At 43.4% G+C, this 27,987-nt stretch overlaps 1 long non-coding RNA gene across 1 annotated transcript in view; it reads left to right on the top strand.

Moving 5' to 3' along the window:
- The window catches only part of LOC120927260, a 56,342-nt gene extending 30,323 nt beyond the window's left edge, over window positions 1-26,019 (top strand). Inside the window, exon 3 of the long non-coding RNA XR_005747061.1 lies at window positions 25,775-26,019. This is a non-coding gene — a long non-coding RNA (uncharacterized LOC120927260). The remainder of the gene's footprint in view (window positions 1-25,774) is intronic.
- Window positions 26,020-27,987: the final 1,968 nt, after the last annotated feature.

Raw genomic sequence — 27,987 nt, 5'->3', positions numbered from 1 at the left:
TGTACCCGGAGGAAGCCCTGTGTGACTCATTAAAAGGCAGGTGATTTCAGCCTAGGTTCACAAATACAGTATGTGGTGAGATTTTTATGTCAGTTTTAAGTATGATTGTCAAAGGTTCAGCGGTTCAGGTGCAATTCAGATGTGACTCTGATTTGATTCAGGGATGCAATTGTGAATACCTTTGCGTGGTTGTACGGCTAAGGCCTCTTTCACACTGACGAACCGATTAGGTCCACCTGTCAGTTTTCCGGGCAGACCCGATTGGACCATCCATTGCTCTCTTTGGAGCGAAAGATGTCCAAATGACACCCAATCAAATCCTGTCCACTAAAAACAGATGGATGGGGATCTGTTCCCTATCTGGCTGGTGGATCAGATCGGATAACAGTCGGATGGAAATGAACAGGTGGTTTGTTTCCATCTGAAAAGAAGGGGAGGACTTGGATATAGAAATACCAAGAGAAACTCCAAAGGGAAACACACAGAAGTGTAATAGTCACAAAATAGAAAGGCCTATATTCTCGTAGGGCGGCGTAAGTGTGGGCGGGCGTAGCGTATCGTATTTACGCTACGCCGCCGCAACTTAGGACGCAAGTGCTTTGTGAATACAGCACTTGCCTCTCTAAGTTACGGCGGCGTAGCGTAAATGTGCCAGCGTAAGCGCGCCTAATTTAAATTGTGAAGAGGTGGGCGTGTATTATGTAAAAAGATACGCTTGTTCCGACATCCATACTTTGTATGGGCTGCGCCACCTAGAGACCTGCTTTATCTTTACGCCGGCGTATGTCTTACGTAAACGGCGTAACTAAATGCGACGGGCGCACGTATGTTCGTGATTCGGCGTATCTAGCTCATTTGCATATTCAACACGGAAATCAACGGAAGCGCTGCCTAGCGGTCAGCGTAAATATGCACCCAAGATACGACGGCGTAGGAGTCTCCTACGCCGCTCGTATCTTGGCAGAATGTATGCGTAACTGATTCTATGAATCAGGCGCATACATACGATGGCACTCATTCAGACTTACGATGGCGTATCTGGAGATACGCCTTTGTAAGTCTTTGTGAATCTGGGCCAAAATATTTATTAACCACTTGCCCACTGCCTAACATACATTTACATCGGCAGAATGGCACAGGCAGGCAAAGCAACGTACCTGTACGTTGCTTTGAAACTCCCGCCGCAAGCTCCGTGACCGTGCCCATGGGACCCGCTGACTCGATATCTGCCTGCGTCCCGTGATCCTGTCACAGAGAGGCAGGATGGGGAGATGCCTATGTAAACAAGGCATTTCCCTGTTCTGCCTAGTGACAAGACAGTGATCTACTGTTCCCTGTCACCGGGAACAGTGATCACTGTCATGTCACTTGTAGCCCAGCCCCCACACAGTTACAATCACTACCTAGGACACACTTAACCCCTTCTTTGCCCCCTAGTGGTTAACCCCTTCCCTGCCAGTGTCATTTACACAGTAATCAGTGCATTTTAATAGATGACAATGGTCCCAAAATAGTGTGAAAAGTGTCCGATGTGTCCGCCGCAATATCACAGTCACGATAAAAATCGCTGATCGCCACCATTACTAGTAAACAAAAAATTATAATAAAAATGTCATAAAACTATCCCCTATTTTGTAGATGCTATAACTTTTGCAAAACCAAACAATATATGCTTTTTGCGATTTTTTTACCAAAAATATGTAGAAGAATACATATCGGCCTAAACTGAGGAGAAAAAATAGTTTAATATATCATTTTTGGGGATTTTTATTATAGTAATAAATGTAAAAAATATAGCTTTTTTTCAAAATTGACGGTCTTTTTTTGTTTATAGCACAAAAATAAAAACCGCAGAGGTGATCAAATACCACCAAAAGAGAGCTCTATTTGTGGGAAAAACAGTGCCGAATCGCAAAATATGGCCCGGTCATTGGGCAGCCAATTCTTCCGGGGCTGAAGTGGTTAATGAGATTTACACAAAAAGGCAACATTCACCACACCACAGTAAAAACCATTAAAGACAATGTTGTCAATAGTGTTAAAAACAAAGAAAACGTTTGTTTCCATCTGACAGCTCATAGAGAACAGCGGGCTGTGTCCACGTCTACTCTGTATTAGCGGAACAGACATGGACCTGTCATCTGCCTGCTCAGCGGGGATCAGTGGAGAGATCCCCTGCTGAGTGGGTGGTTTCGCTGGCCAGTGTTAAAGGGGCCTAAGGAAGAGAATTTCTGTATGTGTGGTGAATGGACAGGGGAGGCTGTGTGTTTAGAGGCATGTCTGTGCCATAATCGATATGATTGATATATACAGTGCATGTGTAGTATTTACAGTTGTGCTCAAACGTTTGCATACCCTTGGAGGATTAAGAATTTACAGTCTGTACTATTTTTAAAGAAAACATGAGTACGCAGACAAGACACATTTCTTATGGGATTCATATTCAGCTGTAGGTCATCATAACAGAATGGCACAACCAAAAATCAAAACATGGCAACAGGTAAACAAATGAAATGACCCCTGTTCAAAAGTCTGCATACCTTTAGTTCCTAATGCTGTGTATTGCCCCCTTTAGCATAAATAACAGTGTGCAGTTTTTTGCATTAGTTGTCTATGGGGCCCTGAATTTTTGCAGCTGGTATAGCTGCCCATTTGTTTTGGCAAAATGCCTCCAGGTCGTCCAAAGTCTTTTGATGTCTTGCATGAACCGCACATTTGAGACCCCCCCCCCCCCAGAGTGGATCAGTGATATAAAGGTCAGGAGACCTAATCTGCTGTAACCACTGGAGGGTTAAATTGTCCTTGTGCTTGAGGTCACTGTTGTGCTGTAAAGTCCAAGAGCGTCCTATCTGCACAGCTTTCGTACAGAAGAATGCAAATTGTCTGCTGGTATTTTCTGATCACATGCTGACTTTATTTTGCAATCAGTTTTCACAAGATTCCTCCTGCCTTTAGAACTCGCACCCCTAAAACATCAGTGAGCCACCACCATGCTTCATGGTGGGTATGGTATTGTTTCTATAGGCCTTGTTAACCCCTCTAAAATCATAGTGCTTATGGTTGTGACTAGGGTTGAGCGAACCCGAACTGTAAAGTTCGGGTTCGGTACAGACTTTGGGGTTTTTTTGAACCCGAACCCGAATAATTGGAAAAAGTCTGGGTTCGGGTTCGGAGTTCGGGTATGTTTTGGCGCGATGCATGGGCAGCCAATCGCCATTTGTTTTACTACTGTGACTGGGAACTGATCACAGTCATGCCTACTTATGGCATGGCTGTGATTGGCCAGTGCAGCATGTGACCCAGCATGTGACCAGCCTCTATATTAGATAGAGGCACACAGCACAGATCGTCACTCTGCTGTAGTTATGATAGGGAGAGGCTGCTGCTGCTGCTGCTGCTTACGGATAGTGTCAGAGAGGTGTATGTATCCTGCTTGAGAAATCTAAACAAGCACACTTTATTCATCGTCACTCTGCTGTAGTTATGATAGGGAGAGGCTGCTGCTGATTCTTAGGGACAGTGTCAGAGAGTTGTATCCTGCTTGAGAAATCTAAACAAGCACACTTTATTAATCGTCACTCTGCTGTAGTTATGATAGGAAGAGGCTGCTGCTGATTCTTAGGGACAGTGTCAGAGAGTTGTATCCTGCCTCAGAAATCTAAAATAAGCACTCTTTATTCATAGAACTCTGCTGTAGTTATGATAGGGAGAGGCTGCTGCTGATTCTTAGGGACAGTGTCAGAGAGTTGTATCCTGCTATATAGGTGAATCTCTGCCCATTTCACCAGCACTCCACATGTCCCCTGTGATATACTGTCTGTGCAGTACATTGTTTAGGGCTGGCTTCCTGCTTATTGCTATAGGTAGAGAAATATATAGGTGAATCTCTGCCCATTTCACCAGCACTCTACCTGTCCCCTGTGATATACTGTCTGTGCAGTACATTGTTTAGGGCTGGCTTCCTGCTTATTGCTATAGGTAGAGAAATATATAGGTGAATCTCTGCCCATTTCACCAGCACTCTACCTGTCCCCTGTGATATACTGTCTGTGCAGTACATTGTTTAGGGCTGGCTTCCTGCTTATTGCTATAGGTAGAGAAATATATAGGTGAATCTCTGCCGATTTCATCATATTACACAATTTTTGTATTTAAAATTTCTCAAAATTAGGGCAAGACCCTAAATTTGAGAAATATGAGGAAAACGTCAAATAAGGGACGTGATCGCGGTCGTGGTGCTGCTGATCGACCTGATCGACCACGTCCTCTCCCTGTTACAGGGAGAGGACGTGGTCGATCTGTGCCAGCTACACGCACAAGTGAAACACCTTTCTCAGGTGCGTGTAGCCGACAGAGCCTGCAGCGGTATTTGGTCGGGCCTAATCCAGCTCTACGAATGTTGAGGCCAGGAGCAGAACAGGTGGTAGTAGATTGGGTTGCTGACAGTGCCTCCAGTTCCTTCACATTGTTTTCCAACCAGTCTTGTGCTGAAAGTTCAGAGTTGGCGCCTGCAGCCGATGTCCACCATCAGTATTTCACCTCACCCCCTTGCAAATCAGCCAAGCAGTCTGAGCCCCAAATCATGCAGCAGTCTCTTCTTCTTTTTGATGAGTCTGTTAGCATGTGTTTCCAGGGCCATCCACCTAGCCCAGCCCAAGAAGGGGAAGAGATTGAGTGCACCGATGCCCAACCACTTATATTTCAAGATGAGTACATGGGGGGACCATCACAGCACGTCTTGGATGATGATGAAACACAGTTGCCAACTGCTGGAGCTTTTGCAATTGTGCAGACCGACAAGGAGGGCAGTGGTGAAGACTGGGTGGAAGATCATGTGGAGGACGATGAGGTCCTCGACCCGACATGGAATCAACCTCATGCAGGTGACCCGTGTAGTTCAGAGGAAGAGGCGGTGGTCGCACAGAGCCACCAGCACAGCAGAAGAGGGAGCAGGGTGCCAAAGCAGAGCGTCCGTCCCCTAGACAGTACGCCTGCTACTGCCCAATGCAGCAAGGGACCGAGCACACCAAAGCCAGGTCCAAGGAGTTCCCTAGCGTGGCAGTTCTTCACACAATGTGCTGATGACAAGACACGCGTGGTTTGCACGTTGTGCAATCAGAGCCTGAAGCAAGGCATAAACGTTCTCAACCTGAGCACAACCTGCATGACCGAGCTGCAGTGGAGTAGACACCTTTAAAAACCAAGAAAGGTCTCTGGCTCCTCCTGCTTCCTCTTCTGCATCAGTCTCGGGCCTCTCTGCCTCTTCATCCACCTCCGTAGTGACAGTGCCACCCCTCAATTAGAGGACCGGCAAGCAACACTACCACCTGGGTCACCAAACATCTCCACAATGTCCCATGGAAGCATTCAGCTCTCCATCTCCCAAACACTGGAGCGTAAGAGGAAGTACCCCTCTACCCACCCGCGATCCCTGGCCCTGAATTACTGGCCTTTGAAATGCTGTCATTCTGTCTGGTGGAGACGCAGAGTTTTAAAAGCCTGATGGCATTGGCTGTCCCACAGTACGTCGTGCCCAGCCTCCACTACTTTTCCAGGCGAGCCATCCCTTCCCTGCACAACCAAGTGGGGGACAAAATCAGGTGTGCACTGCGCAACGCCATCTGTGCCAAGGTCCACCTAACTACGGATACGTGGACCAGTAAGCACGGTCAGGGACGTTATATCTCCCTAACAGCGCACTGGGTAAATGTAGTGGTGGCTGGGCCTGAGGCGGATAGCAGTTTGGCGCATGTCCTTCCACCACCGAGGATTGCAGAGCGCTTCAGTTTGCCTCCTGTTCCTAACTCCTTCTACTCCGCTTGCTCATCCTCTACCGCCTCCTCATCCAGTCAGCTTAACAAATTCACCACCAACTTCAGCACAGCCATGGGTAAACGCCAGCAGGCAGTTTTAAAACGTTCCTGTTTGGAGGGAAAACCACACACCGCGCAGGAGTTGTGGAGGGACATGGAACAACAGACCGATGAGTGGTTGGCGTCAGTGAGCCTCAAGCTGGGCCTGGTGGTGTGCGGTGCAGAGTTTCCTGAAAACTTACCCCGATATGCCACAGCTGCTGCAGAAAGTGCGGGCCGTCTGTGCGCACTTTCGGCGTTCTCACCCTGCTGCTGCTCGCCTGGCAGCGCTGCAGCGTAACTTCGGACTTCCCGCTCACCGCCTCATATGTGATGTGCCCACAAGGTGGAACTCCACCTTGCACATGCTGGCCAGACTGTGCGAGCAGCAGCAGGCGATAGTGGAGTTCCAGCTGCAGCACGCACGCGTGAGTCGCTCTGCGGAACAGAACCACTTTACCACCAATAACTGGGCCTCCATGCGAGACCTGTGTGCCTTGTTGCGCTGTTTTGAGTACTCCACCAACATGGCCAGTGCCGATGACGCCGCAGTGGACACAGATGATACACCTCCCACAGAGGACAGCTGTTTGTTGCCTCTGGGCAGCCTGGAACACATGAGCAATTACATGCTGCAGTGTCTCTGCAACGACCGGCGTGTTTCGCACATTATAACAGGTGCTGATTACTGGGTGGCCACGCTGCTGGATCCCCGTTACAAGGACAATGTACCGTCCTTAATCCCCTCACTGGAGCGTGAACACAAGATGCGCGAGTACAAGCACACGCTGGTAGACGCGCTGCTGGTGCAATTCCCACCTGGCAGTGGGGGCACAGTGGAAGCAGAAGGCGAAGGCAGAGGAGGAGGAAGAGGTCGCCAACGCAGCAGGGGCACCGCCAGCACCTCAGAAGCAGGGCCGCCATCAGGGGGGTACAGGCAGTACACCTGTAAGGGGTCCGGAGGTCCCCAGGGGCCCGGAGGCCCATAGGGCCCCATATGGCAACTCCCCTTTTTTTTATTTATTTTTTATAAAAAAAAAAAAATTATATATTTTTATTTTATTTTGTATTAAATTAAAAAAAAAATTTTTTTAGAGGTCCGGAGGTCCCCAGGGGCCGGAAGGCCCCCAGGGCCCCGGATGGAAACCCCCCCCTTTTTTTTATTTATTTTTATAAAAAAAAATATTTTTTCTAATATATTTTTATTTTATTTTTTATTAAAGGGTCAATTTTTTTTAGGGGTACGGGGGGCCTGGAGATCCCCAGGGCCCCGGATGACAACCCCCCCCCTTTTTTTTTATAAAAAAATATATTTTTTTATATATATATATATATATATACACATACATATATATATATAAGTATATATATTTATTATTATTATTATTATTATTATTATTATTATTAAAGGGCCCAGAGGTCCCCAGGGACCCGGATGGCAACCCCCCTTTTTTTCTAAAAAAAAAAAAATTATATTATTTTATTTATTTATATATATATATATATATATATATATATATATATATATATATATATATATATATATATATATATTTTGTTATTATTAAAGGGCTCAGAGGTCCCCAGGGCCCCATGTGGCAAACCCCCTTTTTTTATTTGTTATAAATGTTTATTTTTTTATTTTTGTTTATATATATTTATTTTTTATGTTTTTATTAAAGGGCCCTGAATGGCAACCCCCTTTTTTTTTTTTTTATAAATGTTTATTTATTTTTTATATATTTTTTATTTTTATTTTTTTATTAAAGGGCCCATAGGTTTCTTTTTTATTATTATTATTATTATTATTATTATTAAAGGGCCCAGAGGTCCCGGATGGCAACTCCCCTTTTTTGTTATTTTCTTTTTATAAAAAAATATATAAATATAAATATATACAATTTTTTTTTATTTTTTTATTAAAGGGCCCAGAGGTCCCTAGGGCCCCGGATGGCTACCCCCCTTCTTTATATATTTTTTTCTTTTTTTCTTCTTTTTTTTTGTAAGGGGCCCTCTCCCCCGCTTCTCAATTCGCAGCAGCCCCCCCCCCCCCCCGCTTCTCAATTTCAGGCGGCAGCACCCCCCCCCCGTTCTCTGCTCCAGGGGGCCCATGCCTGAAGCTGTGTAAGGGGCCCCATAATTCCTGGTGGCTGCCCTGCTCAGAAGGCAGGGTTAGCAGGGACGAAATGTGGAAAAGCTTTGTCAGCACGCCACAACCAACAGCACCACCAGCTGATATGGAACGTTTTAGCAGGAGGCAGCATTTCAGCAACATGGTGGAGCACTATGTGTGCACACGCCTACACGTACTGAATGACGGCTATGCTTCCTTAAACTTCTGGGTCTCTAAATTGGGCACATGGCCTGAGCTTGCCCTTTACGCCTTGGAGGTGCTGGCCTGCCCTGCGGCCAATGTATTGTCTGAACGTGTATTTAGCACGGCAGGGGGCGTTATCACAGACAAGTGCAGCCGCCTGTCCAGAGCCAATGTGGACAAGCTCACGTTCATTAAAATGAACCAGGCATGGATCCCACAGGACTTGTCCGTACCTTGTGCAGAATAGACACCGGGCCGGCCTTACCCAGCCATTGTTTTTTTTCTGATCTTTCTAGGGTTGCCATCTCATCCCTTTAAAAGCAAAAACATATTAATTACACAGGTACTCTGGCTGATTAAGTTGCTGCTAATTAAACTCACTTGGTGCCTTATCGACAGTAAATTAGCCCCAGAACCTGTGTAATTACTCTGTGTTCTGGTTTAAAGGGATGAGGTAGCAACCCTAGATCTTTTTCACTCTTTTGGGGTTTACCCTAATTTAAAAAATACATATATTAAAAACCAAAACCTGCTGTGTTGGCTACCTCCTCCTCCTCCTCCACCGCCGCTTCCACCTACACCGCCACATCCACCTCAACCTCCTAATACATATGGACCTCGTCCTCCTAGGTCAAAATGATTTTATTTTTTATTTTTATTTTTTTTATGTTATTTTATGTTATTTTGAGTTATTTCCCTATCCACATTTATTTTAAGAGTACTTGCCATGCTCTTCCCGAACCCAAACTTTTTTTTCAATGTTCGGGTTGTCCGCTCAACTCTAGTTGTGACTATAAAGCTCTATTTGGGTCTTGTCACTCCAGATTACAGTGTGCCAGAAGCTGTCAAGCATGTCAGGATATTGTCCGGCATATTGTAACTGGGCTTTTTTTGTGGCATTGGTGCAGTAAAGGCTTCTTTCTGGCAACTCGACCATGCAACTGAGTTTTGTTCAAGTATCATCATATTGCGCTCCTTAAAAACAACCATTTCTCCTGAGGTTACCTGTGGGTTTTTCCTTCTATCCCAAACAATTCTTCTAGCAGCTGTGGCTTGGTCTACCTTACCTTGGCTTGGTATCAAGAGATCCCCACATTTTCCACTTCTTATTAAATGATTGAACAGTACTGACTGGCATATTCAAGGCTTTGGATATATTTTTATATCCTTTTCCATCTTTATAAAGTTCCATTGCCCTGTTACGCAGGTCTTTTGACAGTTCTTTTCTGCTTCCCATGGGTCAATATCTAGCCTGCTCAGTGCATCCATGTGAGAGCTAAAAAAAACTCATTGACTATTTATACACAGACACTAATTGCAATTTAAAAAGCCACAGAGGTGGGGAATGAAACTTTAATTGCCATTTTAACCTGTGTGTGTCACCTTGTGTGTCTGTACAAGGCCCAACATTCCAGGGTATGTACACTTTTGATCAGGGTTATTTGGGTGATTTCTGTTATGGTTATGATTTGAAAAAGGAGCCAAACAACTATATGATAATAAATTACTTCTTATAATCACTATCCTTAAAGGAGTTGTAAAGGCAGACGTTTTTTTTTATCTTAATGCATTCTATGCATTAAAGCGGGGGTTCACCCTAAAAAAAAATTCTAACATTACATTGAGCTCTCTTCCGACATTGACAGTATGCTGATCTTTTTTTTTTTTGCCGTACATACCGTTGTATCGTTATTTTCCCCCCCCCCCGGCTTCCGGGGTAGTGAATCCCACGGGAGTGGGCGTTCCTATGCACAGGCTAAGTGATTGACGTATGACAAAAGCTTCCCAACGGCGCATACGGCCGCGTCACGAGTTGCCGAAAGAAGCCAGACTGCGAGTCGGCTCTATACGGCGCTACACGGTGCCTGCACACCGACGTTCGGCTTCTTTCGGTGACGCGACCGTATGCGCCGGGGGAAGCTTTTGTCATACGTCAATCACTTAGCCTGTGCATAGGAACGCCCACTCCCACGGGATTCACTACCCAGAAGCCAAGGGGGGGGGAATAACGATACAACGGTATGTACGAAAAAAAATAATAAAAAAGATCAGCATACTGTCAATGTCGGTAGTGAGCTCAATGTAATGTTAGAATTTTTTTTTAGGGTGAACCCCCCTTTAAGATAAAAAGCCTTCTGTGTGTAGCAACCCCCCTAGCAACTCCTAATTACCTACCTGAGCCCCTTCTCTCTCCAGCGATGTCCAAGATCCCCTCAGCCATCCAGGACACTCCTCCTGATTGGCTGAGACAGAGCAGTGGCGCCATTGGCACTCAAAGTCAGTCAATCAGGGGAGAGATTGGCACATTGAGGGTATGGTATTACTTACTATTGCATGTTATTATAGATAGAATGGACAGAATTTGAGCTAACCTTTGACCCGGTCTGTGACTCAGTTCCCGCCCCTGTGTGGGTTGCATAGAGATGTATTAAAGAGTATATATATTTGACCATTGTTGCTTGCTGGTTAGCTTAGCTCTGAAGCATCAGAAGCCAGCACTACGGTATCACGATTCCTGCAATGGATTGTGCTTCTTGATTTTTTTATTCTTCTACTTATGTGAGTTCTCATTATTTAAAGTGGAAGTAAACCCTTCAATTTGATAGTTACAAAACAGTTAACATTCCCGGCATGCCGGAAATGCTAGCTGTCACATTTGTTTGTGCTCTCAACCAAACTGCCAAACCATCCAATGGCTGGTTTCATAACAGGTCACATGTACAGCATCATGGCAGTTGCAGATTAAACAGAGGTCAAGATGGCCGCTTCCTTGGCTGAAAACAATAGGAGGGTTTACTTCCACTTTAACATTCTCGTTTTATGTAATAAATCCCTGGTAATACACTAGGCGTTTGCACCCTCTTGTGTTTTTTTAGTAGTCTTTACTGGATTGCCAAACTGAGGAGGGTTGCATCAGTGGAGCATCCCTGACAAATGTTATCCTTACTGTATTTTTTACTTTTTTCTGCCAGAACGCCACTGCCAGGAGGAAAAGCGTATATCAGAGATGACCAAAGCGTCCAGTGCCCATGATGGCCTAAAATGTATAATCTATTCTGCATCATCAAAGCACAAGGCTTGGATGAGTTGTTTGCTAATGACATACAAGCCTATTCTCAGCAGGGTGGGTCCAAAATGACCTCATTTGACTGGCTATGAGACACGTTTACACATCTGAGGAGTTTCTGGTTTTAGCCGACACACAAGTCAATGACAGCATAAGGATAGGCCATATGCTCTAGTTTTCACAGAGGATGCTTTGATAAACATTTGCCTGCAATTTGTATATGTCATATTATTCATCCACCCCAATGTGTTTTATGAAGATAAGTTGGCATACGGCTACACAACCATATACTGGAATTCATGATTATTTATTGCAAGTGCATGTTGTAAATAATCTTCAGGCTTTTTTGTCAGTAGGTGCGATAATTACATTGGGATCCAGCCACTTTTCAAGCTGCTGGAAGGGAAGGAAACACAGAATATTGACTCGTGCATCAAACATCCATTTTTCCAGGGCTGACATTTAACATCTAGCTGTTAAAGCAGCAAAATTGTAAAAAAATAAAATAAAAAAATGCCCCAAAAACAAAGCTTTGTTTTTTACTACCCAGTCTAATGTCATAATCATGCCCTTCATTTAATCAGTGCAATAGGGCACCCGTAGATAAAGCCCTTAGTGGGAAATCTGCATTTGGATTATTACACCAAGAGGTAATAAAAGAGAAAGATAAACATAGAGGGCCATATTCATTGAAGTTTCTGCGGCGGCATCGCGTAAGCTATTTACACTACGCCGCCGCAACTTACTGGAGCAAGTGCCGTATTCCTCAAGCCCTTTCTCCGTAGTTTGCGGAGGCGTAGTGTAAAAGGCCCGGCGTATCCCCGCGTATTTCAAAGGGGGCGGCTTATATTTAAATTAAGCGCGCCCCCGTTTCGATCGAACTGCGCATGCGCCGGGCTAAAAATAGCCCAGTGCGCATGCTCCAGTTCTCGGCGGAAAACGTCAATGATGCTGACGTGTGCGTCATTGACGTAAAGTCGTATTCAAGAACGACTTAGGAAAACGATGTACCCAACGGGAAAAGACGACGCGGACCCGACGCCATACTTAACATGGCATACGTGGGACTGGCGTAAGGTTACCCCTCATATAGCAGGGGTAACCTTACGCTTACGCAAACTACGTAAGCGACGGTTACGCGACGCAAATTCGTTCGGGAATCGGCGTATCAGGCTCATTTGCATAAACAAATGAGACCTGAACGTAAACGCCACCTAGCGGCCGGCGGCGAATTACATTTAAGATCCGACAGTGTAAGTGACTTACACATGTCGGATCTTCAGCATATCTATGCGAAAATAATTCTAGGAATCAATCGCATAGATACGCGGGTCAAAAAAGAGAGATACGACGGAGTATCCTGAGATACTCCATCGTAACTTTACTCAGAATATGGCCCAGAAACAGTATGCAAGGTTATCATACTCTCTTTTAACCTATTGCAAAGATACTGTAGGTATAGGTATAATAAAAAGTGACTTGATTATTGTCTAACCCGTTTAAGGGGCATTCATTATGCTAATATGAATCTGTAAGGTGTTTTGCAATCAACTAAGTAGCTCTTGACAAGTAAATTAACAAAAGGTCCCAATATGAATTTTAACACCGTCATGACTACGGGTATTTTTTTAATTCACTATCCACTAGACATGTGCACACTGAAATATTTTGTTTCGGAATTTCGTTTTCGTCCGAAAAATATGTTTATTTAGTTACTCCCGAAATTCATTTTTATTTATTTTGTTTCGTTAAAAAATAGTCCGAAAATCTAAATTGATTAAATGGGTTGTAAAGGTACAATTTTTTTTCCTAAATAGCTTCCTTTACCTTGGTGCAGTCTATTTGTTCATGCGCATTTGGGTATTTAGAGGCATATATATTTACAGAGGAGTGTTTTAAGGGGGGGGGGGGAAACACATCACAATGGACATTTTTTTTTTTTATGCAGCTTTTTCTGACAGAGGTTCTGCCCCTAGTGTGCATGGACTATATCCCAACAGCTCTCCTAAATGTATACTCTTATAATATCCCACTTTACCCCTCAACACTTTTAAAATGTATAATGCATTACAATAGGTGTCATAGGGATCACAGGGATCTAAGACACTGTGGTAGATACATTAAAACAGGATTTCCCAATCCAATATTCAATCTGACCCAAATCAATGTATGTAAGGCCCCTTTCACACTGGGGCAGGATGTGCGGTGGTGGTATAGCGCCGCTATCTTTAGCGGCGCTATACCGTCGGAATTGTCGCGGAATTGCGTCCGCTAGCGCTGCGGTATTAACCCCCGCTAGTGGCCAAAAAAGGGTTAATATGGCTGGCAATGCGCCTCTGCAGAAGCCCATTGCCGGCGGTATTACCGCGGTGTCCCATTGTTTTCAATGGGAAGGAGCGGTATACACACCGCTCCTCTCACCGCTCCCAAAATGCTGCTTGCAGGAGATTTTTTTTCCTCCCGCCAGTGCATCGCCTCAATTTAAAAGCCCTCGGACTTTCACATTGAGAATGATGGGTCAGGAGTATTTCAGGCATTATTTATGTGCTATTTTTAGCGCTAAAACGCCTGAAATACTCCTCAGTGTGAAAGGGGCCTTAGGTGTTTAGACTCGGTGTTGGTACAAGAGTTTACCAAAGAGGCTATTTCTAGAGCATTGTTTCGATACACCTGGTTTGCCACCATGATCATTTAGATGGTACCCCTTGGGGGTAGTGGCAGGCCTGCCTAATAGTATATTCTCTGGTCTTGCTCTTTATCAAATAATTTCCATTTATCGTAACTGTGACTAGCAGTTGCATGTGGTTGTATAGTATCTGCAGTAATTTATGATTGTGCAACCATTGTAATTTTTCAGCTGCATACACTCTGTAACACAATGCCTTTTTTTTGCTCTGGATTTGTTTGGCTCTTCGAATAAAGTCTTCTACTTGACTTAAAAAATTGTCATGAAAGAAATGGGAGGGCTGTTGTCATTGGGACAGGAAGGCATAAGCAGAAAAAAATAAATGTCAGACTTTTTATGTTCCTATTATGCAGATTTTATAACAGGAAGTAAGGGAAAGTCTAGCCATAGAGATATAGGGGCAATAAAAACCTGACAGAGGCTCTAACCCTTTAAGTGGATGTAAACCCACTCTCATCCTTTCTAAACTACTGCCATAGTGCTGATCTATAAGGATATACTTGCCTCCTGCATGTATCCTTACCTGTCAAATGTCTCCCCTCTGTCTGTTATAAGAACTGAAAAACTGCAGATTCTGTGGGTGGGTCTGTTGTCTGGAGCTTGGTGGGTGGAGTCGTGATGTCATTAGACTCCCAGCCCATCTCTACACTCCCCTTGTCAACATGCATTTTCTCCTGGGTATTCCTTACCCTGAATTCTGCTATGATCACTAACATCCAGTCAAAATCCAGAAAAGTAACCACATTACTTCAGAAAAGGAGTGGGGGTGGGAATTAAAAAATAATACCTGTCTCAGGCTAGTGCATGAGATATGTAAATAACCTGTCATTCACAGCAAGGGGGAGGAACGGACAAAAGTTTTCTCCTATTGGTCCGTTTATCTCACTTAAAAAAGAAAAAAGGATTGCTCAGAGCTGGATTAACTCTTTGTGGCAAGACTGGGCACAGATGATAGGAAATTGTATACTCACATTGTGACAGCAAAAAAAATAAAAAAATTGGGTTTACATCCACTTTAATTCCCCTGCTCTTCCAAAGTAAAAAAAACAACAACTTTTGGCTGGGATTCAAAAAGCCTCATTTGAAGTTTTTCAAGAAATCCTGGCCTGGAGATCACAACACTCCTTACACCCAGACAATCTGGTCTGATGCAGAATAGATCTATGGACTAATGTATGTGCACTAAAAGGTTAACAGTTGTGGCATAATTTACCATTGTACATATTAATGAATAACACTGTCATTTATTAGGCATTATTAAAGGCATTTGGCCATTTTGTGCACATAGGTTGGAATAGTTTGAAACCTATGCAGGTAAAATATGCCAAAACTTGTGGTTAGGCCATATAATGAGCAGTGCTGGCTCTGCCAACCTTTAGGACATCTCGTGTCTTTCGAGGCTTATCTGAGGAATGGGGCTTATCTGTAAAGCAGTTTCTGTATCCTTATAGGGCAGTAGCAGGCTGCCGCTGCACACTGGATACAGTTCACATTAATGACAACACACAAAGCCTGGGTAATTGCCATTAATCTGTAAATATAAAAGACATATTTTAAAAGAAAACTGCATACCCTGCATAGCGTATGGCCCTGTGAAAATTCACCAATGAATTGAGTGTGCACAATCTTTTTGTGCTTTATCTTATTTTACTTGCATTGCTATACTGTACAGTAAAACCTTGGTTTGCAAGCCTAATTCGTTCCAGAAACATGCTTGTAATCCAAAGCACTTGTATATCAAAGCATTTTTTTACAGAGTATAAAAGAGAAGAGAGGCACCTCTAAATGTTGTACCTTCATTAAATGTAACCATATTGCTACACCCTGAGTCTTTTATACTCAGTTGTGACATCACGCTACTCTTATATCAAGACATTGCTTGTATATCAAGGCAAAATGTATTAAAACATTTTGCTTGTCTTGCAAAACGCTCTCAAACCAAGTTACTCTCAAACCAAGGTTTTACTGTATATTGTCTCTTGCACTGGAAATAAAAGATTCAGCTTTTTAATTTATTTTTCTTTAGAAAAAAAGAAGCATCACCTGATGAAGGCAGAAAAAGGTTGCCGTTGACCTCCGCAATAGGATTTCGGTGGACTTTGCTTGGCATAGCTGCCAGTTAAGAAAACAGAGTCTGCAGAACTGCTAGTATGATGTTACTGAAAGGCTTAGTGAGTAATGAGTAGCGTGTAGTAATCCACACTGACCTGACAGCCTCAAGTTTCATTCTTCTAACCTCTCTAAATTGCCAAGGGTTAAAGAAGAGCGCCACAGAACAGATTTTTTCTATTTCATAATTGTAGCGCTGAAAAGATCTCTAGATCTAAGATGATAAGTGCAAAAGGGGAGCTTAGCTGTGTTCTATCACAGAGAATAGTTGACGATCATAGCACATCTACGACATCTTGGTGTGTTATGTAGTCATGTCATGTCTACGTCATGTCATTGTACATGGCGATCTGAGGGAACGTGCATGTGCCCATTCACTAGCGGGGGAGCCAATCAGTGGGTCCGGCAGACTCGTAGTCTTCCGGCCACCCGCAATCGCTCCACAGAGAGGCAGAACAGGGATCTGCTAGTGTAAAAATACAGATCCCCGTTCTGTCAGGGGAGTAGTGTGAGATTGTCTGTTCCTAGTCATTAGGAACATCAGTCTCTCTCTACTCCCTGTCAGTCCCCCCCCCCCAGTTAGAAAGCACCTCCCTGGGGAACATTTAACCCTTTGATCGCCCCTGTTAACCCCTTCCCTGCAAGTGTCATTTATACAGTAACCCATGAATTTTTATAGCACCGATCGCTGTATGAATGTCACTGTTCCCAAAAAGGTGTCAAAAGTGTCTGATCTGTCCACCGCAATGTTGTAGTCCTGCTAAAAATCACAGATCATTGCCATTACTAGTAAAAAAAACAAAAAAAAAGACCATAAATATATCCCCTATTTTGTAGACACGATAACCATTGCGCAAACCAATCAATATTCGCTAATTGGGAATTTTTTTTAACCAAAAATATGTAGAAGAATACATATTGGCCTAAACTGAGGAATACTTTTGTTTTTTTTTCATTTTGTTTTTGGATATTTAATATATTGGATATTTATTATGATAGTATTTTTTTTCAAAACTGGAAATCTTTTTTTTGTTCATAGCACAAAAAATAAAAACTGCAGAGGTGATCAAATGGCACCAAAAAGAAAGCTCTATTTGTGGGGAAAAAAGGACATCAATTTAGTTTGGGTACAACGTCGCACGGCCGCGCAATTGTCCGCTAAAGCAACGCAGTAAAAATAGGTCTGGTCAGGAAGTGGGCAAATCCTTCTGGGGCTGAAGTGGTTAAAATAATTTGTATTGTGACTTTTCCAATTTAACCTGCTAGGTTACCATAATTAGTAATTGTTTTAAACATGTAAATGTGCCGATTAGTCACTAGATGGAGCTCTGCATTATTATTAGTTAGCTTTCTTCTGTGGTAAGATATGTTACACATGGAATTAATTGTTTTCTGTGAATCACTTGACTTAAGATTTGCTTTGGTACTATTCACTTAAAAAAGTTATTGTCCTCTTTGCCAAGTGAATTCTTACTGAGTTTAGTAAATAATGTAATGCTGTATTCACTTTAAATGCTCAGTCAAGTGCAAGTGAAATAAAAAACTGCATGTAAATCGATTGTTCTTACACTATTTACTCTGCAATACGAATGTGTGAATGTGGAAAGTACTGCATTATGGCCATTAGATGGCATTGGGGAAATAGGTATGCTTCCTAGCTCCATCCAGTGGCCATATTACTGTATTTTCTGCATACACATGGTTGTGTACAACATTTTGCTTTCCTGTTGAGTTTGTGGAGCATGGGTGGGTTCCCTTTGGTTTGTGCACTATGTTCCAGAGGCAAGAGATTTTTATACAGACTCAGTGAAGTGACATTTTTTCTACATGTCATTCTGAAAACTTACAGCAGCTTTTATTTCTCCAAGAGAAGGAGCCATAAAGCAAAATACAAATCCTGACTAAGATTACATATACATCTACCATGATCCATTATACAAACAGGAGAATGAAAAGGGAGAATATATTGTTATTTGTTTGTTGGATAATCTAAGACCCTATACACATGTAGCGCCTGGTTACTTTTCAGAACCGGTGCTATTGAAATTTAGAGGGGGTCAGAGATTTAAGTGACTCTGACCATGTTAATTAGTTCAAATTTGGAGCTTCTGTCCCAGCTTGGCTGTGCTGTGGGCTCATGCTGTTGTTCCTGGGGTGCAGTTCCACCCTGGGTTGGCAGGTGGCAGCAGTAGAGTCAAGGACTGGATACTTTTTCCCAGCAGCCTATCAGGAGGAGGCTTTCTCGCTGTGCATGCTGGGGAGGGGTATTTAAGGGGCAGATGCCATCTTCCTGGGTCTTCTCCTCGTGTGGCGCCCACCTTCAGGGTAGCCATTCTACGGCGCCCCGGAAAATGGCCTTCCGGGCCGGGGTGCACATGCTACGCAGAGATCCTGGCTATGGGACCACGTTGGCCCGGAGCATCTGATCTGCCGCTTGGGACTCAGTAATCGACTGGGTCCCCCATCTAAAGAGGTTCTGGGCTGTCTGTTCTGTTGGAGGAAGCTGTTCGGTGGAGAGTCTGCCTGAGGAGTGCCATGAGAGGCTGGTGTTCCAATAGGTGCTCAACCTGTGGCTCTCCAGCTGTTGCAAAACTACAATTCCCATAATGCCTCAGCCTTTGGGAGACATGCTTGTACCTGTCAGCGGCTTGCAATGCCTCATGGGAATTGTAGTTCCGCAACAGCTGGAGAGCCACAGGTTGAGCACCCATGCAATAGACCATCCATCGGGGACCAGGGGAATCGGACACTAAGAGGCTGGATGTTGGTCGCCTATCAGTCGGTAACCTAATCTAAACTACCTGAAGGAGATCCAGGTGTTAAGCCCAGTCAAGAGAGACTTAACCCTAAGTTCGAGTGTCATTCCGGCTGTCAGGTTTGTGAGAGAGGCCTGTCCAGGTGCGCTATACCCATTCCGGCTGGAGTAGCGAAGTGAAAGTTTGTCGTTGGAAGCAGGACTGTTTCCCTTTTACATACACCTGAATCTGTGTTCTCCATTTCTACTATTCCTCTATTCTTCACCAAGTTCAACTGTTTTACCTCGCTGGGTAAATAAAAGCACAGCTCTCATCAACTACCCTGGACGGCGGAGTCACAGAGGTAACATGCCACCCAAAACAAACCAGCAGCTCCTTCGGAGGTAGTGGTACACACACTATTAGATTTTCTGCAGATTTTTGTCTTCAGATTTACCAAAATCGTGTAGTGGAAGGGCCTGCCTGATTGCATAGAAATTGAAACTCTTATGCCGCGTACACACACTCGGAATTTCCGACAACAAATGTTCCATGGGAGCTTGTTGTCGGAAATTCCGACCGTGTGTAGGAATTTCCGACGACAAAAATTTGCAAGCTGGTTCTTAAATTTTCCGACAACAAAATCTGTTCTCGTAAATTCCGATCGTGTGTAGACTATTCCTACGCACAAAATTCCACGCATGCTCTGAATCAAGTACGAGACGGAAACGCTCAGTCTGGCAAAACTAGCGTTTGTAATGGAGATAGCACATTCGTCACGCTGTAACGGACAGAAAAGCACAAGGCTGAAAAGCGCAAATTGTCTCTCACCAAAATTCTACTAACACGACTGGTATTGAACTTCCCTTTAATAGTGCTGTCATACGTGTTGTACGTCACTGCATTCTTGGCGTTCGGAATTTCCAAAAGCATTTGTGTGACCGTGTGTATGCAAGACAAGTTTGAGCCAACATCCGTCGGAAATAAATCCACGGTTTTGTTGTCGGAATGTATGATCGTCTATACGTGGCATTAAGCTTTGACCTATTATATGGTTTTGGTAAATCTAAAGACAAAAATCTGCAGAGAATTGAATAGTGTGTGTAACGGTCACCATCGTTTACGATATTCCATTCCATCGCCCCACGACAGCTTATCCGACAGTCCGACAGACATCAGACACGATCCATTCCATTTCCCTGAATAACGAGACTCAAGCACAGCTCTGTTACTAGTTCCAAAATGTATGAATCCCTTTTAATGGTATCTTAGCTTTCTTATATACAGTACAAGCATGTTACAGTTAATCACAGGGACAAAGACACACTCCACCCACACATCACACAATGGGGGGCTTCAATACACCTTCTCTTAGACAATGACATTCAGTTGAGTTAATTATTAGTCATTATCCAGACAGCCTGGCTCTGCATACAGCTTGACAAGTCACATTCCACATCACCACAGTACAGACTTAATTAGCATCTCAAAAGCATGTGTCCCCACATTGAATGAAACATTGACCTGTTGGAGTCAGACTTTAACAACTTGTAATATTTCAAGACATCCTGCAAAACATGAATTATCATTTCTCAGCCATCCTATGCCCAAAAGGGGCACAGGATGGCCCTAGACCCAAGAGTCATTAGTGACGCTGGCATAGGAGTACCCCCCCTTCAAAAGTCTCTGGGTATCATGGTCCATTCTGTTACAGTGTGTATGCGGACTCAGGGACAGCATCAAAATAATTGTTAATGGTGACAGCACAAATAGGCCTTGGCTTACATTTGACATCCATTTGAGACACTGCTAAGATAATTTTGAGTCCATTCACAGGTGTACTTTACCTGCAGTTGATCTCATTCTAACCTGCAGCCAACCCTCTTCCAGGCTGCATCAAGCTGCTTTTGGGTTCCCATTGGATTGAATGAGGAGTTCTCTGGTGCAGGCCCTAAAAGTGCCCTCGGGCACAAGAATAAAGTCCTGCCCTGATTGGTGTTCACTGTACAGCATCATGTAGACAAATTATTGTTACAGAGTTTTTCAAATTTTTCAATCTCAAAGGCCTTTTGCTAAGTACATCGTGACCTTATTTACAAGTGGCAATTTCTTTTGGTGCATGGCGACATTCTGTTATATTAATACAAATCCTTTATCTGTGATACTTATAGTCCTTGTGACGCTAAGGCCACAGGGTTTCCATTCTGTATATTTGTGCCAACATGAGAAGTGTGAGAAATGCTATCCCTCTATGACCTGTACCTTTGCCAAGTCCAGTATCCTAGTATCAGTACCCAACATAACATTTACAGTAGTTCACCCTGTACTGTCAAGTAGACAAGATGGAAAACATCATAAAATCCATAGCAGCAGTGGAACCTTTGTGAAATGTTTGTAAATTGTTGTTCAGCTTCTTAGTGACCATGGAATTTTTCTCAAATGACAAACCCTGGCTATAGTGAATAAAATATTATTTATTACCAGAAAGTGGGTGTCCATTCCTTGCGGGTACGTTCATAATAGTGGTGTTATATTGCTTTGAATTTAGATTAGGATATGCTAGGTCTTGGTTCAGAAATTGTGGCCCAAGAAAGTTCAAACCAGCCATAAATCGTACAATTTGATTATTAAAGTGGAGTTCCAACCACAATTAGCATTTTTTAAATGTATGTCCTTTCATCCAGCGTTTTTATAATATAAATCTGGTCACTTACTATTTTACAATCTGCCGCCGAAACGCATAGATATTCAAAACAGATAGTTTATAAAACTATATCTACACCGTTGTCATTTTGCTTGTGGGCATTGTGAAGCCTACAAGCACTTACTTCCTGGAAGTCTTGGATGGGGAGTGATAATTGGACAGCGCACTGCATCCTGGGAAATGATGACACATATTTCCCAGGAGCATTAGAGGGAGATGATGTCAGAATCCTAGGTGGTTTCAAAGGCAGATTTCGTGGGACCGCATAGCAACAGGCATTTCCAGATGAGTAAAAAAAAAAAAAAAAAAAACGTTTTTTTTTTTCTTTTTTAGTCGTAAGCTACAGTTTAAAGCAAAATTGTTTTTTTGATGGAACCTCCACTTTAAGTCAGCCAAGTTTAGTACTGTACAGGCATCTAAAGATGTGTGACCTCACATTGAGTCCAATATATTCATACAATTTGGATGGGGTAGTATTAAACTATGATTGTATGAGCTGCAAATTGTAAAAAAAAAAGCATATTGTAAAACACACACATTAAAGCGGGGGTTCACCCTATAAAAAAAAATAAAACATTTTTTTTTTCTTCTAGCATAAAATTCGGCATAGTAGCGCGAGCTACCGTATGCCTGTCTTAATTTTTTTTATCCCCGTACTCACTGTGTAATCGTACATAGAAGATTCCGACTGCCCACGGGGAATGGGCGTTCCAATCCAGACGGAAGGTATTGACGGCCGGCTCTGGCACGTCACGCTTCTCCGGAAATAGCCGAAATAGGCTTGGCTCTTCACGGCGCCTGCGCATAGTCTGTGCGCAGGCGCCGTGAAGAGCCGAGACCTACTCCGGCTGTCTTCGGGGAGCGTGACGTGCCAGAGCCGGCCGTCAATCACCCTCCCTCTTGAAAGGAACGCCCATTCCCCGCGGGCAGTCGGAATCTTCTATGTACGATTACACAGTGAGTACAGGGATAAAAAAATTAAGACAGGCATACTGTAGCTCGCGCTACTATGCCGAATTTTATGCTAAAAAGTTGTTCTGCAGGGTGAACCACCGCTTTAAAATCGAATTCTACAATCTTCAAAAGGAAACCTGCTAGGCGAGAAACATATGCACATTCATTGCTGATTCAATGCTAGCTGCCTCGACAGTATATTAAACCTTGGAACAAGTATGCACATAAGGCTCCATTTTCACCCGAATGCAGCAATTTACTGTCATTTTTGCAGCTTTTTACAAGCATTTTTAATGCATTTTAGAACTGTATTATAAGCGTTTTACAGCTTTAGGCATTTTTGCTTAACCAATAGAAAGCACTAGGGCAGGCATTTCCAAAGTCCAGCCCGCGGGCCAATTGCGGCCCGTGTTCTGGTTTTGAACGTCCCGCCTGGTAATTTGGACATGAATATCTTTAGTGGCCCCCCAACGAATCCCCGAGCGCTGGGGGTCACAAAAGATATACATGCTGGCTGCCTTGGAGGGGACAGGAAGGAGGTGGCGGGACGAGTGCCGTACATACAGGTGTATTTCCGGCTAGCACGGCGGCCTCTGTAACAGTAAGTTTCCTGCGCTTCCATTGGACAACTGTTATCCATCACAGGAGGCGGGACTTTGTATTAAAGAGGCTGCAGAGAAAACGGATTATGCTGTATGTAATCTGTTGCCGCTCGTCCCGCTCCCTCCCCTGTCCCATCCGAGGTTGTAGATGGGCATCAATCAGGCTGCCCTGATGACAATGGTAAGGCTGCATTCATGGCAACAGTGGGTCTGCATTCATGTGCTCGGACAAACACACTTAGACCGAATTTTAATAGTTCAAAGAATGTCAGGCAAAATGGTCGGCCCTCATGCACGTTCACTTCATCAAGTCTGGCACCCTTTCTAAAATGTTTGGACACCCCTGCACTAGGGGGAGGAGAGAGAGGAAATTAGAGGTGGAGAGCAGAAAATGAGCGACAAAACGCTAGTAAAATGCTCAAGTCAGGCTTTCTATTAGTCTATGGGGCCAAAACCACTTGTAATCTGCCAAAAAAAAGCCCATGTACTTTTTTGAGTGACAAGCACTTTGCTTTAGGCGACGGAACACTCAGATGTGAACAGGGGCCATTGAAAGTATTGGGATTTGGCTTGTTTTAGAGCTACAAGCAGAAAATTGCTCAGATTATCGCTTGACTTTCTTATCTGTTTTGGGTCAGAGACCTAGAGTGCTGAAGCGAGTGAGTCACAAAGACATCCAGACCACTCGTATTTTCAGAAGAGGGTCAGCAAAGGCAGGCTGGGTATTTATCTCCTAACTAGTTTCTTTTAAATTCCCCAACATTTGTGTAATGTGAGGGCCTACAAGTATAAAAATTAAATGCGTTGTTTAGTTAGGGTGAGGTCTCTTACTTTACAGATGTTGTTAAATCTAAATTGTAGATTGTACAGATAGTTTAACCTCTTGACCACTGGGCACTTAAACCCCCTTCCTAACCAGACCAATTTTCAGCTTTCGGTGCTCTCACAATTTGAATGACAATAACTCAGTCATACAACATTGTGCCCATCTGAAATTTTTGTCCTTTTGTTCCCACAAATAGAGCTTTCTTTTGGTGGTATTTGATCACCTCTGGGTTTTTTATTTTTTGCCCTATAAAAGAAAAAACACTAAAAATTCTGTAAAAAAATAAAAAATCTTGTGTCTGTCATATTAGCAGGTATTGCGGAGTATTGGGGGTATTGCAGAGTATTGGGGGTATTGCAGAGTATTGGGGGGTATTGCAGAGTATTGGTGGTATTGCAGAGTATGGGGGGTATTGCAGAGTATGGGGGGTATTGCAGAGTATTGGGGGTATTGCAGAGTATGGGGGATATTGCAGAGTTTTGGTGTTATTGCAGGGTATTGCGCAGGGAGGGATGGCTGGATCTGTGACTGCATTTGTCACTGATCCAGCCCACAGCAGCTGCTGCTGCTTCCGCTCTCCCCCCTCTCCTCTCACACTGTACCGATCGGTACAGAGAGGAGAAGGAGGAACCGGCGTCATAACATGACGCCGCTTTTTTTACAAGTGATCGCTCCGTCGGAGCGATCACGTAGTAAACGGCCGCTATCAGCGGCAATTTACCGCGATCTGTGATGCGCCGGGTCTTCTAGACCCGGCGCTCACAGATGATTCCGGGAGCGCGCCCCAGGGGGCGCGCGAGTGAATGATTCTGGGAGGACGTCCCAGGGACGTCCTCCCAGAATAACTCCACCGCGCTGTAGACCTCTTTTGTCTATGGCGCGGTGGGGAAGTGGTTAATGTGTGTAACCAGCTAACACCAGATATTTACCTTACAATTTTTATTTTTTAAGTAGTCTTCCTGTATTTTGAAGAATGGATACTTTTATTAAAGAACCCTGGCAGTTGCCACATATGGAAAAGGTAAACATTAACAGAGTAAATCACATATATGGGAACATATACTGCATGAATCATCTTACCTATTTTTGAATTGCAATGTGCTCATTTTACGCCCGGTGATGCTCTACAAAGCTTCACGCTATGCAGTTTGCAGTGATTGCAGCGTGATTTATCGTACGAAAATTACTGCAGAACCGCACCGTGTTTTAAGCTGCCAGTCACCTGGGCATTTTTAAATCGCAGACAGAATCACGGCTTTTCTGTCCGCGATTCAAAACGCCCCCATTTGTGAATACAGCCTAAACGCTACACTAATCATCTGCCCTTATTCAAGCTTGCAACAGATGGAAATGCTAGGGGGGTGTTTCTTAAAGTGATTTCGCAACCAAATAAAGTGTGGAGATATAAATGGATGGGGGCATTTGCTATAAATAATAAAATTGAATTAAATAGTATTTTCAGTTTGTGGTCCTCAGATAAAGTTTAGCTCCACTCTAATGATCTGCACCCTAGTAGTATATTCTTATCTTTCCTTTGCTATCCCATAACTCTAGCTGTAGAAGCGAGGAAAGCCGCACTAAGTACAGTAAGCTTAAGTTGGACCTCTATTCAAAGTTGATACAGGGCTATTCCACTACCCATGTGTGACAGTGCTGGACCAATCACAAAGCATCAACTTTATCACATCTTGTTAATCACATGCGATCCCATACTTGTCCACATATCTTACAATCTGACTGCACAATATTAGATCCACCAACAACTATGTTATTGATTAGGCAGGTCCTTGCATTACAAACTGGATGATTTTGATATGTCCTTATAGTATAATGTTTGGGTAAATCTAACGGACATTGTAGTGAGATTGTATAGTAAAATGTCAGGTAAAGCATTGCAGGTATTTTTTATTTTTTTTTGGCAGCTGAAAGGAGCAGTGGAGAAGAAGAAATGTGCTGCTGAGAGGGGTCTGTAAAACAAAATTGCCCCAGATGATGTCTGTGTAGATGAAACGCATCAGTTCGTATTGAGCCTGCTCCAAGTCATTGCGTCTTTTGGGATTTCCCATGTGATCGCGATTTTGAAGACGTTCCATTGATATGTCTGTAGCTCCAGACTTGATGTAAGTTTTCTACCTTTTTAATAAAGCTTGTAAAAGATGGTTCTACACTATGTGGAGAAAAAAAGGGGGAAAATATTGCGCTAACCAGAAATAATTATAACTAAAGCAGCCACACTACAATAAGACAAATATTGAACAGTGATGTGAGAAAAAAATGTAGCGCTGTGATACCATAGAGATAATGATTTCTCTTGGAAAATGTTAAATCAATAATCACTGTACTAAAACAGTGATGTGGTGCCAAAAAAACCCACAAATAGCAATAATAAATGAATAAACTGGTGTTGAAAAAACACTATTCAAAAATAATATAACACTAGAAAGTCCATCCAAAAACGGTGAGATGAATGGATAGTGGAATGACAACGTGGATCCTCACAGAAAACAGGTCACTTTCAAAAATGGAGATGAAATTGCGCTTACCAGAAAGCGTGGATCTACCTGTCAGCGACAGTAGATCAAACATGCATGGACACTCGCGGGGCGTACTCAGCTCGGCTTCCTCAGACTGGATCACAGATGGAAGAGGTCATCAGTGGAGGGCCATGGATGCACGATGTCCCGGATGGATGTCCTGATTATCCCAAGATGTCTGCTCAATGGTGGATGGGAGGGATAAAGGTGAACCCCTTGAGGGGTAGGTGGAGGGGAATGGAAGACTCCAAACAATATATGGGGGAAAGAAGGAAAACACAACCCCAATGGTGCAGGTCAAAAAAGATTTTTGGGTTTTATTAGAATAAAACCAGCAAATACAATAAAAGTGATCACAAATATAAAAGGGGCAATATGAGAAATGGTAAAAAAAACAGGCCCTACGCGTTTTGTCCTAGAGGGACTTCAACTGGGGCATCAGTTTTAGTACAGTGATTATTGATTTAACATTTTCCAAGAGAAATCATTATCTATATGGTATCACTACACTATGTGGAGACCTTATGTTTTCTATGAATGGTGGAGTTCAGGATCTAACAGAGGGGCTGGACGTGGTGGAGAGTTATGATGACAGATCTTCAGTGACTGTTCCCTTGACCACTATCCAGTCGTTTTTATCTCTATGCCTGTTTGACTCTTTTCCTGTGCGTGTCCTGGTGACTCCTTAAGTGGACATCAGTCAGTCTTCATCTCTACTTAACCACTTGCCGACTGTCTCACACACTTATACATCTGCAGAATGACACGGGCAGGCAAAGCAACGTATATATACGTTGCTTTGAATCTGCTGCCTAGTGGGAACGCACCCGCCGTGGTCTTCGTGACCGTGTAAGCAGGACCCGCGGGCTCAATGTCCGCTGGTGTCCCGCGATCGGGTCACGGAGCGGCAGAACGGGGGGATGCCTTTGTAAACAAGGCATCTCCCTGTTCTGCCTAGTGACAAAACACTGATCGTTTGCTCCCTCTCATCGGGAGCAGCGATCAGTGATGTCACAGTAGGCCACGCCCCCTAACAGTTAGAACACATCCCTGGGACACACTTAACCCCTTCCCCGCCCCCTACTGGTTAACCCCTTCCCTGACAGTCACATTTATACAGTAATCAGTGCATTTTTATAGCACTGATCGCTGTATAAATGTGAGTGGTCCCAAAATGCCGTCAAAAGTGTCTGATGTGTCGCAGTCACGATAAAAATCAGATCGCTGCCATAACTAGTTAAAAAAAATAATAATAATAAAAATGTCATAAAACGACCCCCTATTTTGTAGACGCTATAACAAACCAATCAATATACGCTATTTGTGATTTTTGTTTTTTTACCAAATAAAAGAAGAATAATACATATCGGCCTAAACTGAGAAAAAAAATATATATTTTTTAAAAAAAATTGGGGATATTTATTATAACAAAAAGTAAAAAATATTGGGCCAGATCCACGTAGCGTGGCGCATTGTTCCGTCCGGCGTAGCGTATCTCTGATACACTACGCCGCTGTAACTTACAGCGTATTTTCCTTATCCTGAAAGAATTTGCGCCGTAAGTTACGGCGGCGTAGTGCAACTTTGTCGGCGTAAGGGCA

The sequence above is a fragment of the Rana temporaria genome, chromosome 2 (genome assembly GCF_905171775.1).
Source record: "Rana temporaria chromosome 2, aRanTem1.1, whole genome shotgun sequence".
NCBI lineage: Eukaryota > Metazoa > Chordata > Amphibia > Anura > Ranidae > Rana > Rana temporaria.
The sequence above is the reverse complement of the archived record's forward strand: the minus strand, read 5'-3'. Positions and strand labels throughout refer to the sequence as shown.